At 50.0% G+C, this 14,362-nt stretch overlaps 1 pseudogene; it reads left to right on the top strand.

Moving 5' to 3' along the window:
• LOC126508395 (neo-calmodulin-like) lies at positions 1–13,483 on the top strand (annotated as a pseudogene).
• Positions 13,484–14,362: the final 879 nt, after the last annotated feature.

Here is a 14,362-nt window from a genome sequence, read left to right as displayed (position 1 = left end):
ATGGTCCCTGAGAGCCCTCCACCCATGGCCACTGGTCAGGGTCACTTCTGGGACAAGCTCTGCAAGGGCCAGAGCACTGCTCAGGCATGCAGAAGCAGGAAGCAGTTGGTGCCCAAGAACAACAGGCAAGTGACCTTGGAGTGGGCCAGCTGTGAGGGGTGGAACCCCAGCTGGCAGCTACAAGCACTCTCCACTCCACAACTACTCCCTTCCCAGAAACACTTGCCAACCAGCCTAGTAGTTTGCTCTGGATCCAGCATCAGACAGTAAAATTTCCTCTTTGAACTGTAAATACTAGATGAGCACTTTCAGAATTTCTGTATAACCAGGCTGGGATGTAGTTTAGTGGTAGAGAACATGCTTAGCCCTGGGTTCAAATCCAGCAAATACAAAACCTCTAGGTACTCAACAACCCCCACAAGGTCCCTGCCCAGTGGACATGGTTACAAAAATGCACATATGTGCATGCGTGTGTGCATGCATGTGTGCGTGTGCGTGCGCGCACGTGTGTGTCTGCATGTGTGTGTGTGTGTGTGTAAAAGAGAAAGAGAGCGCAGCAAGGCAAAAGCAATCCTCCAGAGCTGTCCTGCAGCTTCCAAATCTTCTATACACAATTATAAACAGTTTGGTGATTTCAGTTAAGTGTTGATTCCAAGACCCTGGGGGAAACTTCCCAGCATCTCCCCTTTATCTCAGCAAACCCTACAAGGCATAAGAAGTCCTGTTCTGGCTGCTGTTCTCAGGTTTGGATGCTTTCAGAATGTTGTTGCTTTTAGAGTAAAACAGCCCCGCTTTCTGACACTTCTTTGTTCAGTGTACACATGCATCAAGACTCTAAAACAGACATTCTGTCCAGGCGCAAAGGCACCAGAACTCACACTCTGAGGTGCAGCACCAAAACATCCTGCAGAATTTAGACAAAAGGACGCTCGTTCTGTGACTCTTAAACTACTTCCTCATGGTGATGAAATGGCTCAGACTTTGAAGATAAATGCAGATTTGTGTTCTATGGGAGAGACAGTACGGGGGCGGGCTGCCATAGAAAGTTTATGGAAAGGGGCTTCAACTCATCCATTGCGGGACCTCATAGGCATTCCTTGTGAGCTTAGGAAACACACAAGACTGAGTCCCATCTAGAACGTCTAAAAAGCAAATAGTGGGCTGGTCTCGGCTCTGACTGCGGAATAAAAAGAGGTCAAGGGATGGGGCTAGAAACACTCGCGGTTCCCAAGGTCATCTCAACAGAGGGTGCGCAAGTGTGTAGTCAGGTATGAGTCAGTCTAAGAAAGGAAGGCAAGCCCCAGGTCCGTTCCTAGGGTTGCATTGAGGGATGGACAGACCCCAGGGGGAAGCCCCAAGTCTCATCAGACTCCTAGAGGCTGAACAGCATCTCTGACAGAGGAATCTCTCTGGGAGGCACGCTCTGAGGAGAACATCCTCAGAGGAAGGAAAGATCACCATAGAAAGACCTCTGAACAGCAACACTTCACGTAGAACAGTCAAGAAAGAAAATCCCAGTCCCCACACCATTTCTTAAACCTGGATATCCAACATGGTTTTCTTTTTTTTTTTTTTTTTTTTAAATATTTATTTATTATGTATACAATATTCTGTCTGTGTGTAAGGTCTGCAGCCAGAAGAGGGCACCAGACCCCATTACAGATGGTTGTGAGCCACCATGTGGTTGCCGGGAATTGAACTCAGGACCTTTGGAAGAGCAGGCAATGCTCTTAACCACTGAGCCATCTCTCCAGCCCCTCCAACATGGTTTTCTATTTTTCTGTTTTGTCCTGAGATGAGCCCTCACTATGCAGCCAAGGCTGGCCTTAGAAGCAGGATTCTCTTGCCTCAGCTGTCGAAGTGACGGGATTATAGGTACATTCAGACTTAGAACATGCAGATAATAAATGGAGAACTATTCACAGCTGACCGTGAATCGCTCCTACCAGCCCCTTTCTTACTACCTCTCAAGAATCCTAAGCTAGGAGATGAGAGAGAAACCAGTTTTCAAATAAAAGGTCATGGGGGGGTGTCCATTTTCCATTACAATAACAAAATACCCAAGGCTGGGTGCTGGCTCCCTCAGCCATGACACACAGTGATGGAGCCCACACACCTGGGAGAGATCACTTAGGAGTTAAGAGGCCAGAGGGTGGGAAGGAACCAGCCTTGTCTTCTGAAAGATCCGCCACTCATGTCACCACACAGACGATGGAGCTCCCACTCGTGAGCCTTTGAAGGACATGCTCAAAGCACAGCAAAGAAGGGGTGGTGAAATTGTTACATTTACGTTGTGTGGTTTAGGGCTGTGTGACCAGAGCCTCATGGAGTTTGCCCTCACTTTCACCTGGGGCAGAGGAAGCCTTTACTGCCTTGAGCAGATAGGAGAGAAGAAAGAGTGGGAAACCAAAATAGTTTCGCTTTTTAATTGTATTTGCCGAGTCATGTTTGTGGAGCACGGCAAGAAGCTGTATTTCCAAGACTGGGAGATATACTAGTGTCCGGGGAGACAGTGGACTCTGGTTTCTGAGTCAGAATCCCAGAGGACTTCACTAGAGAGGTAAGATGGTCTGTATAAATAGGCCAGGGCCCACAGCATCCATGAGCCCTAGTTAGGAAGTCTCCATTGCTCCCCACTCAATTACAAGAGGATCTGACTTAAAATGGGAAATAAGGTTCTCTCTGCTATAAGACCATGGAGGAAGGTGGCCGCACCTTGTCATTGGGATACTAAACTCTACTGAAAATCCATCACATACATCACAGAGCCTGACCAATGACAAATCACACAGAGATTTGAGAACGGTTGTGGATACTTCAGTAAACAGAATGTTTGGAGGGACCTTCTTAATCACTTGTCTCTCTGCTCCAAGCCCAGCCTGTGTGATGCTGGAGCCCAGACTCCGCCAACCACAATTTGGCTTTGCCAGCTGGCTCCGTGGGTCATCTTCTTTGTGGTAAGAATGTGGCAGGCAGAGGAAGGGAAAGGAGGTTCCCTTGTGTCTGCTTCCTGCCGGATTTCTGCTCCTGCCGGGGTCACCTTAGCCTCCTCTCTGAGTCCTGCAGTGAGCGCCTGGCAGTTTATAGCTCTCCCAACACTTGCAGAATCCAGGAGACCTGGAGTCCCAAGACCCCCTCTCCAGCTCTGGGAGAGCAGCCACAGCTGTGGGTTTTTACCTTTGACTGATTCCCACCCCTCCCCATTCCCACCCCTGAGGACAGAGGCTGCTTCCTGTAGCTCTCCAACAAGACTTCCGCATCTTCTCTGATGCTTACCTGGTTAACAGCTCCGTTCTCGTCAATACATCTTCTGCCCTCTCTGGTCAAACACCTGACGATATTTCCTGCCAACAGGCTGGCTCTTGACTGAGAGGCTTCTTAATGAAAACCGAAGAGCTGGAATGCCTCAGGGAACTATTTGGGATTAAAAAGAGAAATTAGTCAGGCCTCTGTGGGGAATAGGAGTGGCTTGCCTGTCTGTCTTTCTGCCTTCCTTTTTCTTTTCTGTGCTAGAGATTGGATTCAAGGTCTTTACTTCAGCACTAAGCTATACCCCAGCCCATAACTTGGATCTCCAATGTGTTTTGAGTCATTGGAGCCCCCAGGTAAACAGAAAAAAGAAAGAAAAGAAAACCAGTTTGGCTCCAGGAAGTGCATATGCCTATCACTTGCCTCCAACCCTTGCCCACAGTGTTGTACACAGACCTAGGACTTGTAGTGGTTCTCAACCTGGGGGTCCATGACCCTTTCATAAGGGTCGCGTAAGACCATCGGAAAACAGATATATGCATTATGATTCATAACAGTGGTAAAATTGCAGTTATGAAGTAGTAACAAAACCTTTATGGTTAGGGGTCACCCCAACATGAAGAACTGTATTAAAGGGTCTCGACATTAGGAAGGTGGAAAACCAGTAGTTTAGTGGATCCCTGAGACCTAGTTGTAAGTAATTCTAGTGTAGAACGTTGTCTGGGCAGAGCCTGCACCTTGAAGAAAACCTCCTTGGCTCTCAGAGGCCATCGCCCAAGCCAAGGGAAAGCTGAACCGAAGTTCTGTCAGCTCAGGTTTGCCAAGTTGCTGTCCTAGATTTTCAGAGTCCTTGAATTTGAGATAAAAATCCTCAGTGTGGACCTGCCAGCGGGTCGGGTTTATAGCTAGCTGCTCACGCATCGGAAGCCTTCAAAATGTGGGTTTTTTTCCAGCAAGGATCTCTTTCCTCATGGGGCCCAGCCAACAGGAATGAGGCAATCTGAGGCAAAGCCCTGTTTTCTTGGCTCTAATTTCTACAGGTTCCTGGCTGATCAGGCCTGGTCCCAACCTTTTCTCTGTGTCCTTCAACACTGCCCTGCAGTCCAGGAGAGAGAGAGAGGCATCGCCACCTCCTGGCCTACACTATTGTTGCAGGCCAAATCCCAGAAAGGAAGTAAACTCACATTTTAAATCTGACTTTGAAGTAAAGAGGTCTGCAGTGTTTGAGGAAGACACCATCTTTGGGCCTCCGATATTGCCTTTTAAAATCACTGTTATCCTTTAACCGCCCTGCTAAGTTTTTCATGGTCGACAGAGCACGGGGGGGGGGGGGGGGGGGGGGGGGGCAGAAGCGCATCTTCTCGGAACATCCACAGCGTGAGCGGCCACCACGCATCCCTACAAGGAAGGCCACCCTATTCGTTCCCTGGGTAAATATTATTTGGATATTGCCCAAGCTTTGGGTTGCTGTCTTCTCTGTTAATTCAAGGCTTCGCTATTTAGTTCATTTACTCCGCAAGATGACTCACGCGTCTGACATATTTGCATAGTTTGCTCTGATGTGAAGGAAACATCACCAGACAAAGCAGATGCAAGCCCTTCCCTCCTGGAGGCGCTGCTCCGTGGGAGGAAGTGGCGCGTAACTAAAACATGTGGGTCAGCTGAACCAGGTCACCGGGAGAGAGGTAACTTGTTTGCTTTGCAAGACAGGAGCAATTACAGCAGTTTTTCTGCCAGCGGCTGGGTTCAGGAGAGGGGGAAAGAGATGAGGCGCAAGAGGAGAGAGAAGAGAATTGGTAGAACCGGGGAGAGGCCCGGCATCTGGTTCACCCATGAGTAAAGGGGATGAGTCAGATATGCTCCTGCCAAGTGCTGGGTGCTGAACTAGGTGTTGGAGATGCCACGGTGGGAAAAGGCGATGATGGTCCTACTGTCCTGCATGTGTTGATCTCATTAGGGAAACAGACAAAAAAAAAAAAAAGATGCAAATTAATACTGCAGCTTGACAGCTGTGGCTTGGGATAAGCGTCATGGCAGTGGTGATGGCAATGTCTTGAGACATTTCTTTTAAGCTGACTTGCAATTTTGGGGGTGGGGGATGGGGAATTGACTAAGATAGGCTCTCACGCAGCCCAGGTTAGCCTCAAACTCCACTATGGCTATGAGATAGGATCTCATGTAGCACCAGGTTAGCCTCCATAGCTCCACTGTGGAACTGAGAATGACCTTGAACTTCAGATCCTCCTGTCTCCACCTCCTGAGTTGCGGGGTTCTAGGAATGCACAATCACACCTGGTTTATACAGTGCTGAGGATAGAACCCCCGTCTTTGTGCACGCTAGGCAAGCACACAACATTTCAGCCTGGGTTTTAATGTGTGACAAAGAGATAGACGTTCATGTGAAGAGCCTTCGGGAAGAGGGTTTCAAGTAGAAAGAATAACAACTTCCAGACCCTGGAGGTGAGAGCTTGGCCCTTCTTGCCAATGAGGAGGTGAGGCCGTAAGCGTGGAGCAATCAGGGAGGGCAGAGTGAAAGAGAAGGTTAAGGATTGGCCATCGGTGGCCTTTTCTAAGCAGCCAATAAATTTTATGGGCAAATTCTTAGATAACTCAAGGCTAGAAAGGACAGCTCACACTGCTAAATGGCAAAAGCGGAATTTAAGAAAAAAATAAAAGCATTCCACAGATGGCATATAACAAATCTCAGTGTCAGAGTTTGCATCTGAACTCCAAAAAAATTGAATGCCAAAGAGCGACGATATAGGAAGGTCAAGTGTTCCGCTGTTCTTACAAGGAAAACACGGGGCTTCTGAAACGGAGAGCCCAGGACAGCAGAACAAGCAACCGCTCATACACTGAGCACGGCAATTACGACTGGAGTGACAGGCTTTGCAACCCTTTTCATGGGGACTGTGGTCCTAGGAGCAGAAGTGAGGGAGTTGGGGGTGGGGGTAGAGACAGGAAAAGAGCCATTGCAGAGCTGTATTGTTGAGCTAGCCTCATCCATAGCTAATGCCGAGTCCTGTGTGCAACCATCTTGGCACAACCTGGAAGGCAAAGCCATAGACCCAGTTCTCACTGCCCCACATACTACCTACAGGTCAGAGGCCTTCTCAGGGACACCTCTGTTCCTCACACGTAGTGCCACAGGAGTTAACATGGTGGTGGCCCCACCCACCCGCAGTGTCACTCAGTGTTGCCACCTTGGGTGGGTCACTAGTCTAGGGGTTGTAACCCACCCTGCAGCTAGTTATTCCAGGGTCTCGGAGGGGCGCTACCTGGAAGGGAATGAGCTAAAACAGAAGAAGAAGGCCAAGCAGATTTGTCAAAGCCTCCGGTTTATTAGGGTCATGGTTGCTGTTTATATAGGCCCGGGATGAGGACTTTGAGGGGCAGGGAAACTGGATTCTTGCTGCGTGTTCCAGATCACTTGATTCAGGTTCCTCACGTAGGCCAAAAGGTCACATTCGGACAGGTAGGCCAAGAAGTCATGAGTTGCCACACCTGGTTCCCTGGATAGCTGGAATGTGAGGCGTGTTCTGCTAACAGATTAACAGTTAATTGGGTGTGGGGCAGATTTTGTCAATAGAACATAATTATGGGTGTGAGGTTCCCTGCAGACTCCCCAGGGTGATGGTTCCTGTAATGATAGGGGGGAAATGGCTCGTGACAACTCAGAGTTCTCCCTACCCAGTGTCAGAGACAATTGGAATAAGAGGTGACCCCACACATTGCAAGACCTTGCCTTGAAAATAAATAAATAAGTAAACAGCCTGTTATTACATTATGAATAACAAAATATTGCTTTTGGTGATAAAATGTACTCGATTATAAAACAGGTTAAGAGATTGCTCAAAGCACTGTCTGCTCTTCCAGAGGACCTGGGTTTGATTCCCAGCACCCTCATGGTGGCTCACAATTGTCCCAGAGCATCTGATGCCCTCTTCTGGCCCCCACAAGCACTAGGGGCATACATGATGTAATTGTCTGTCCTGTCCCTTTAAGAAATAAACCCCTCCCACTCCCCTCCCCTCCCCTCAACTGAGGCAGGCAGATCTTCCACTTCCAGTCTGAGCCCCTTTCATTCTGTCTCTCCCCCAAAAGGCAGCTTCTGCCTAGCTCCCTTCTCCCCACTTCTCCCCTCTCCCTTCTCCCTCCCTTTCTCTCTCTCCTTCCCTCTATCTCCCTCTCTCCCTCTCTCTCTCTCTCTCTCTCTCTCTCTCTCTCTCTCTCTCTCTCTCTGCCTCTTTCTCCTTGTCTCTCCTTTCCTGCATGGTGTGCCTATCCGTCTCCATCACTCACCCACCATGCAGCTCCCTGCCTGAGAGACTCTGCCCATGGGCCACTCGGGGGCTCCCTGTTCTCAGGACCCTCTGCCCACTGCAGCCACTCGGGGAACAGTGCCATTTTATTTTTACCATAACACATGATGCACGGACATACATGCAGGCAAAACACCCACAAACATAAAATAATAAATAACTTTTAAAAACTAAAAAGCAATGTAAGCAGTCCTTGAAGTTCTTGATTTCTCAGATAGCCCAACCAAGGCTTGCCTGTTTGGAGAGAACGCTACTTCTAGAAGTTCTGCCCCCCCCCCCCCCCCCCCCCCCACACACACACACAAACCGTTTCTGAGGGCTTATCATCCCTACAGCTTTCTTCTGCACAGAGAAAGTAAAGAGGCACGGGCTGGCAGTGAGCGACCCTGTCCAGCTCTGAGGATGTTTCCTCATATCACCCAGGGCACTCAGGAATCACATTTTTCACATTACAAGGGGTTTATGGTCCCTTTGTGAACTATTTCTGAGCGGAGCCTGTGGAATCGGGCCTCCGTTGGATCTCAGAAGGAGAGAGTCTTTTCTGTGGCTCCACGGTCTTTCTAAATTTAAGGCTATTTCAAGTTCAAGGTTGCAGGCTCCGGTCTCTCCTATTATATACCCCACGGTGGTACAATGGTGTCTTTGGGGGAGGCCCCATTGTAGCCCGAGGCTCTGTGAAAGTCTGGGGAATGTTATCTCTTGCCTGCAGGTGCTAAGTTAGCTGGCTATAGCTGGCACACCCTCTGTTCCCCTCCTAGGCGCCCTCCTGGGCCTCTTAGCTTCTAGGTAGGGACGGCCAGCTTGTGTAATTCAGAAAAGCATACACTTGAGGAAGTATCATCCAGGACAGCAGTCCAAAGGGAGAGCAATCTCTACCACTTGGGAACCAAAGAGTCTCTCCTCCGCAGAGCAGAAATTCGGGGCTAGCCCTCAGTTTTGCCATCCCTGACAGGACTAGACACCCTTGGCCTGTACGTGGCTGTCCCAGCAAGATGCTTCTGGTAATATGCCTTGAACATAGGTGTTCCCCATTCCTGTAGCCACCTCCTTCCTCAGAGCTGGGGCCTCCGTCTTCTTCAGACACTACATCTCCAGGCTAATCTCGCCTGGGCCCACTTTGGAGAACAAAATGAGCCGTGGGAGGAACGGAAATGGTTCCACTAATCTGCTTCCATCGGGTGACTTTGAAAAAACAAGGATACAAAAAACGATTTAGGTGGAACTCCCAGCCCTGGAGGGAAACCACAAGAGGACGAGGTGTGCCCTTCTCTGCCTCCTAGTGAGGTTTCCCAATCTGTCTCAGCTACCGGGGTTGACTGGGACTCAGATTTCTCAAATGGAAACTTACTAAAGCCCATTTGGCACCAGGGTGGCAGCTCTCTGGGTGCAGAGTAAAGAGACCAGAAATTGATCTAAGTCTGTGCCCAGAGGTTGGGCAGCTATTCCCCTTCCTTCATCCGTGAAGCTCCACCTTCCTGCTAGTAGGGTTCCCACCCAGGGGGTGCCACACTGGCAAACACAAGCAACCTGGGAAGAGCACAGAGGTCAGAAGAGCCAAGACTCCTGGGTTCCAGGAAGTGAGCAACAGGCAGAGGCCTGATGGGAACAGAGTAGAATGTGGTGATATTTTGTTTGGGCTTTAACAAAGAAATCTTGCCTGAAGATCAGAGTAGAGCTAGCCACACTAGTTAGCCTTAGAGGCCAAGCCGTGGTGGCGGACACCCTTAATCCCTGCACTCAGGAGATAGAGTCTGTGAGTTCAAGGCCACCCTGGGCTGCACGAGGTCAAATCAATCTAAAAGAAAACAGAGCCAAGCAGTGGGGCTCACACTTTTAATCCCAGCACTAGGGAGGTGGAGACAGGAAGTGATATGGCTGGGCCAGAGAAGACTATAAGGCAGGAGGAAACGGGGTCTGAGGTATTCAATCTGAGGATTCGTGGGGACAGGATCGTCTATTTCTTCCCAGAGTTTGTAGAGGTTAAGAACTCTCTAGTGGCTGGCTGTTCTGCTTCTCTATCTTTCAGCTTTTGCTCTGGATACCTGACTCCAGGTTTTTATTATTAAGACCAAGCAGAATCCATGCTACATCAGGGAGAGAAGGGGAGCGTACAGAGAACCTCCATCTGTGGTTAAGCACCAGGCCTGCAGCCTCTGCTCAGCCGGCCTCTGTCTCCAGACTACAGAGCGTGGGCTAGACCCTGTCCCTGTTCGTGGGGAATGCACACGCGGCTGGGAGAGGGGCACAGCCTGCCCTGCAGGAGGTTCAGTAGCATGAGTCAGCCCTCTAACTGTGGCCTAAAAAGAGACGAGGGTGACAGGTTAAGTGGAAGACAGTGCCTGCGGCTGGGGCTATAAGGAAAGCCCTCATGACGAGCAGACGTTGGATGAACTCCAAAAGGGAGAGAGGGAGGCGGGAGAGTGCCCAGGCCGGAGAAAACAAAGCAAGAACATAGAAAGTCCATGGAGCATCTTCCAATGCAGAAATCGTTCCCTCCACGCTCTCCCCAGGACAGACACCCTCTGCTCGCCTTTGACTCATCGTTCAGGAAGTCCCTGAGGAGCCTGTGCGCCCCTCAGCTTGGCAGGAATAAGAAAACTGTCTTTATTACCGTTCACAGGAAGGACAGCACCGGCGGTGATTAGCATTTACCGAATGCTTCCTGTGTGCCTGATGCTGTGCCAAGGGCTCTGTAAGCACCAGGCTCATTCAAGCTTTACACTGCTTTTCGCTGCGGGCTCTTTATCAGGTGCTTCTACTACTGACATTCTTAGATCAGTGATGGTATTAGTACTGCCTGTCTTGGTTAGCTCCTGTTGCTGGAATAAAACACCATGTCCAAAAGCAACTTAGGGAGCAAAGGGTTATTTCAGTTCACAGCTCTCAGGTCACGGTCCATCCCTAAGGGGAAGACTGGGCAGGAGCTCAGGTCGAGAACCTGGAGATAGAAACCAAAGCATCAGTCATGGAGCAACGCTGTTTTTTTGGTTTGCTCTTCATGGCTTGCTCAGCCTGCTTTCTTATAGAACTCAGGACTACCAGCCCAGGGATGGCACTGCCCCCTGTAGGCTGAGCCCACACGCACCCATTCATCGTGAATATGCCCTACAGACTTGGCCAATCTGATGAAGGCATTTTCTCAATTGTGATTCCTCTTCCCAGGTGATTCTAGCTTGTGTCAAGCTAACACCAATAGAAAGGCATAGATATTATTATTAGGAATCATTGTCCCTGTTTTGGAGATGGGGAGTTTAAGTCCTGCAGATATTAATTTACTAACTCATATAGATTCGGATTGGTGGAGACCAGATTTAAACCCAAACCCTGGTTCTGAACCTCCCGTGATTAACCAACCAGTCTATACATGACCATTAAGTATTTCTTTTTCTGTCTGTCTGCTTGTTTGTTTGTTTGTTTTTGAGATGGGGGCTCTTGTATCCCAGGCTGGCCTCAAACACCCTATAGCCAAGAATGACCTTGAACTTCAATTCTCCTGCGTGCACCTCACAGAGTGCTGGGGTTACAGATGTTCCCCGCTATGACCAGTACAATGTGGTGCTGTGTTGTGGGATGTTTATACGCTGTGTGAAGATGTATCATTGTGATTGGTTTAATAAAAAGCTCAATAGCCAATAGCTAGACAGGAGAGGTTAAGCGGGACATTTGGGCAGAGAGGGGAACTCAGGGACTAAAGCTAGGCTTGAGGCACTAACCAGCGAGACTTGGAGGGAGTCAGACTCACAGACTGGAGGAGAGGTAAGAGCCATGTGGCAGAACGTAGATTAATAGAAACAAGTCTTTAAGTGATGAGAGCTAGTGGGGCAAGCCTAAGCTAAGGCCAAGCTTTCATAATTAATAATAAATCTCCATGTCATTATTTGGGGGCTGGGAATTCAAATAATGTCTGACTACCTTACTGAGAATGGAACCTAGGGCTTCGTGCAAGCTAGACAAGCACTCTACCAACGGAGATATATTCCCAGCCCCCATCTTTATGTACCTGGGTGTCAAATTGCACAGTAATTCTCTCCTTCCTTCTTCTTTCCCTCCCTTCCCTCTATTGAGACAGGGTCTCCATTGTAGCCCATGTTGACCATGGGTGCTTGCTCAGCCTTCCAAGGGCTAGGATTACAAGCAGGCATATATGATCATGCCTGGTTTGGAGACCATGTTTCTGGAAGATGGATTTGCTCATCAATTCTTCCATGTTCTTCTTGACCTAGTCTGATCTCTCTGGGACCTTCCCTAGCCTTTGAGTTCTCACAGGGGTACCCTTTCTCCTGACTCCCCATTGTACTTACAATAACACTAATTGGACTGTATCATCCAAGGACTCGGGTCACATGTGATTCGAATGGAAACATCTGATCTCTCCAACTAGTCTGCAGGGAACCCTGGGTAGTTGCATACCTTGCTTCTCAAGAAAACACAGTGAGCCAGAGAATGACTCCCGCTGCAGGTCCCTTGCGTTAAAGCTGACGCAGGTCTGCAACGCGTCCTCTGGCCAGCCTGGCTGGGGACTTCAAGGCCATTATACTGCTCAGTCATCTTGGCTGCCTGCCCCTCTGCATCCACCCTCCTTCCTTACCCTGTGGTGATGGTTTTTCTTCTTTTTCCCTGGCAATTGAAATCTGGCAGCTTCCCACACCTCTCCCCATGCGGCTGTGTGGCTCTCTGTATCCAAAGAGGCCACTGCAGCCTGTTTCTGGAGAACTCCTGGCCTCCTTCCAGAGAGGTGGCTTCCCTAGTGTGCAGCTCTAGAAGGTCACCGTGCTAGGCGAAGGGACCAAGCCCCAGCACAAGGTACTGTCCTGACACCCATAGAGAACTGCCCTTAACTGTCACCTCTGAGAGAGAATCAATCCACCCTGTAATCGCTCTCTCGAGGGGTCTGATTGATGGGTCTAGTTGTTTTAGTATAAGCCGGGGTAAGTTAAGTAAGTCAAATCAATAAACTTTATAGGTCTCCCCAGATTGTTCCAGAGGTGAGACCCAGTTGCTTTCACCTCAATAGATTTAGACCTCTGCCTGAGTAAAAATCAGGAGTCACCTGGGGAAACAGTTTGATTTCTCTTTGAGAGACTCTCTTAGTGCCCTTGAGCCTGTCAGGGCTTAAATCGATAACCTTAACAGCCTCCAAGAAATCCCCTGCGGTCGGAGTGTCTCCACGCGGCTGCCTGCCCGCCCAGGCACGCGATGACTTCAGGCTCCTGACTGAACGAGGCAAAGGGGTGATGACCAAAACCCCTGCCTGAGCCATTGCTGGGTGGACACCCAGTACTGCCAGCTCGGGCCTTTGTCGCTGCCAGAGCCCTGTCTCCTGTCTGTCTATCAGTCTGTCCTAGATTTTCTATAAGAAAACAGGAGTCGGAGTGGGGCAAACAGAGAGGTTGTGTGGTTCAGTCTCAGAAACCGGTAAGCCTTCCAGCCCGGCTGACCAGCTGACTGTGAAATTCAAAGAAGTTTTTTCACTATCTGACAAGGATGGTGATAGGACTGGAACAACCAGGGACTGTGATGAGGTCTCTCGGGCAGAAGCAGAGCTACAGGACATGATTCGTGGTGTAGACGGAGACGGTGAGGGCACAACTGACTTCGCTGAATTCCTGACAACAAAAGGAAGAAAAATGAAAGACACAGTCAGGGAGGAAGAAATTGGGGAAGCATTCGCGTGTTTGATAAGGACGGCCACGGCTGGATTAGTGCAGCTTTGGCTGTGATGGCTAACCTTGGTGAGAAGCTAGCAGGTGGAGAAGTTGATCAGAGGATCAGGGAAGCAGAAACCGGTGGTGGTGGTCAGGGGAACCACGAAGCCTTTGTACAAATGAAGGCAGCAAAGTGAAGACATTGGACAGAATGTGTTAAGTGCCTTGGACACAATTGCTTGTTTGCCTTTTCTTTGCTTGTGACTTATCTGTTATTCCTTGGAAACTACAGCTCCCAGACTTCTCCTGGATTACCATCACCTGTGTGCGTGCTGGCCACGCCCAGGTGAAGGCCATTCCTCCCAGATAACCTTGCGCCCCCCCGTTAAAAAGCGAAGGTCCACGAGGTTTCCCTCCTCTTGGCCCCCCTCTTGGCCCTTTTCCCCCCTACCCTTGTGTGTCGCACGTCCCACCCCTTACTGTGTTCCCCTCTCCCCATTAAAACGCACCCACGTGGGAGCCGCGTGTCCGTCTCTTCCTTTGCGTCCGTCTATCCCGTGTTTGTCCACACACCCACGCCGCCCCGCCGCCGTTTTTAAGGAATATTATTGGTGCCGTCGACTCGGGGACTTCTCCGTGCCGGATTCCCCACCTGGGGTCCGGGCCCGGGACCTCACGCCGGACACAGAGTCAGAACCGGGACCACCACCGCCCCACGGCCATCTCCAACTAACCGTGAGTCCCCCCCCGCGGGCCTTTCCCTCCTTGATACGCCTAGGGACGTCCGGCCGGCTCCCCCTGGCTAATCTGGGTTGGAATTGCCTTCCCATTGCCCCCCTCCCTTCTCTTGGTCTTGTGCTCCTGGTTTGGTTCTGCCGCTGCTGGGAGCTTATTGCTCTCAGTCGCTTTCTCCCCAGGGTTTGGCGCCCTGGTTTTCCTACTGCTCTTTCTTCCTATCTGTGTCTCCCGCGTCGGGTCCACTAACGGAGTGGACACCTTTCCGGCTGTACGGTCAGCCCTAACGGCGTGATTGTCCTCCTGCCGGCCGAGTTTGGTACTCGTCGGTTGCCGGTTTCGAGTCAATCTTCGCCCATAACACGGCCTCCTCTTTCCTCGGACGCCTGGATAGAGGACTTGCTGTGCTCG

Source organism: Alexandromys fortis, unplaced genomic scaffold, assembly GCF_014885135.2.
Source record: "Alexandromys fortis isolate MF-2015 unplaced genomic scaffold, M_Fortis_MF-2015_v1.1 scaffold_82, whole genome shotgun sequence".
Classification (NCBI taxonomy): domain Eukaryota; kingdom Metazoa; phylum Chordata; class Mammalia; order Rodentia; family Cricetidae; genus Alexandromys; species Alexandromys fortis.
This window is presented reverse-complemented; position numbering and strand designations above follow the sequence as displayed.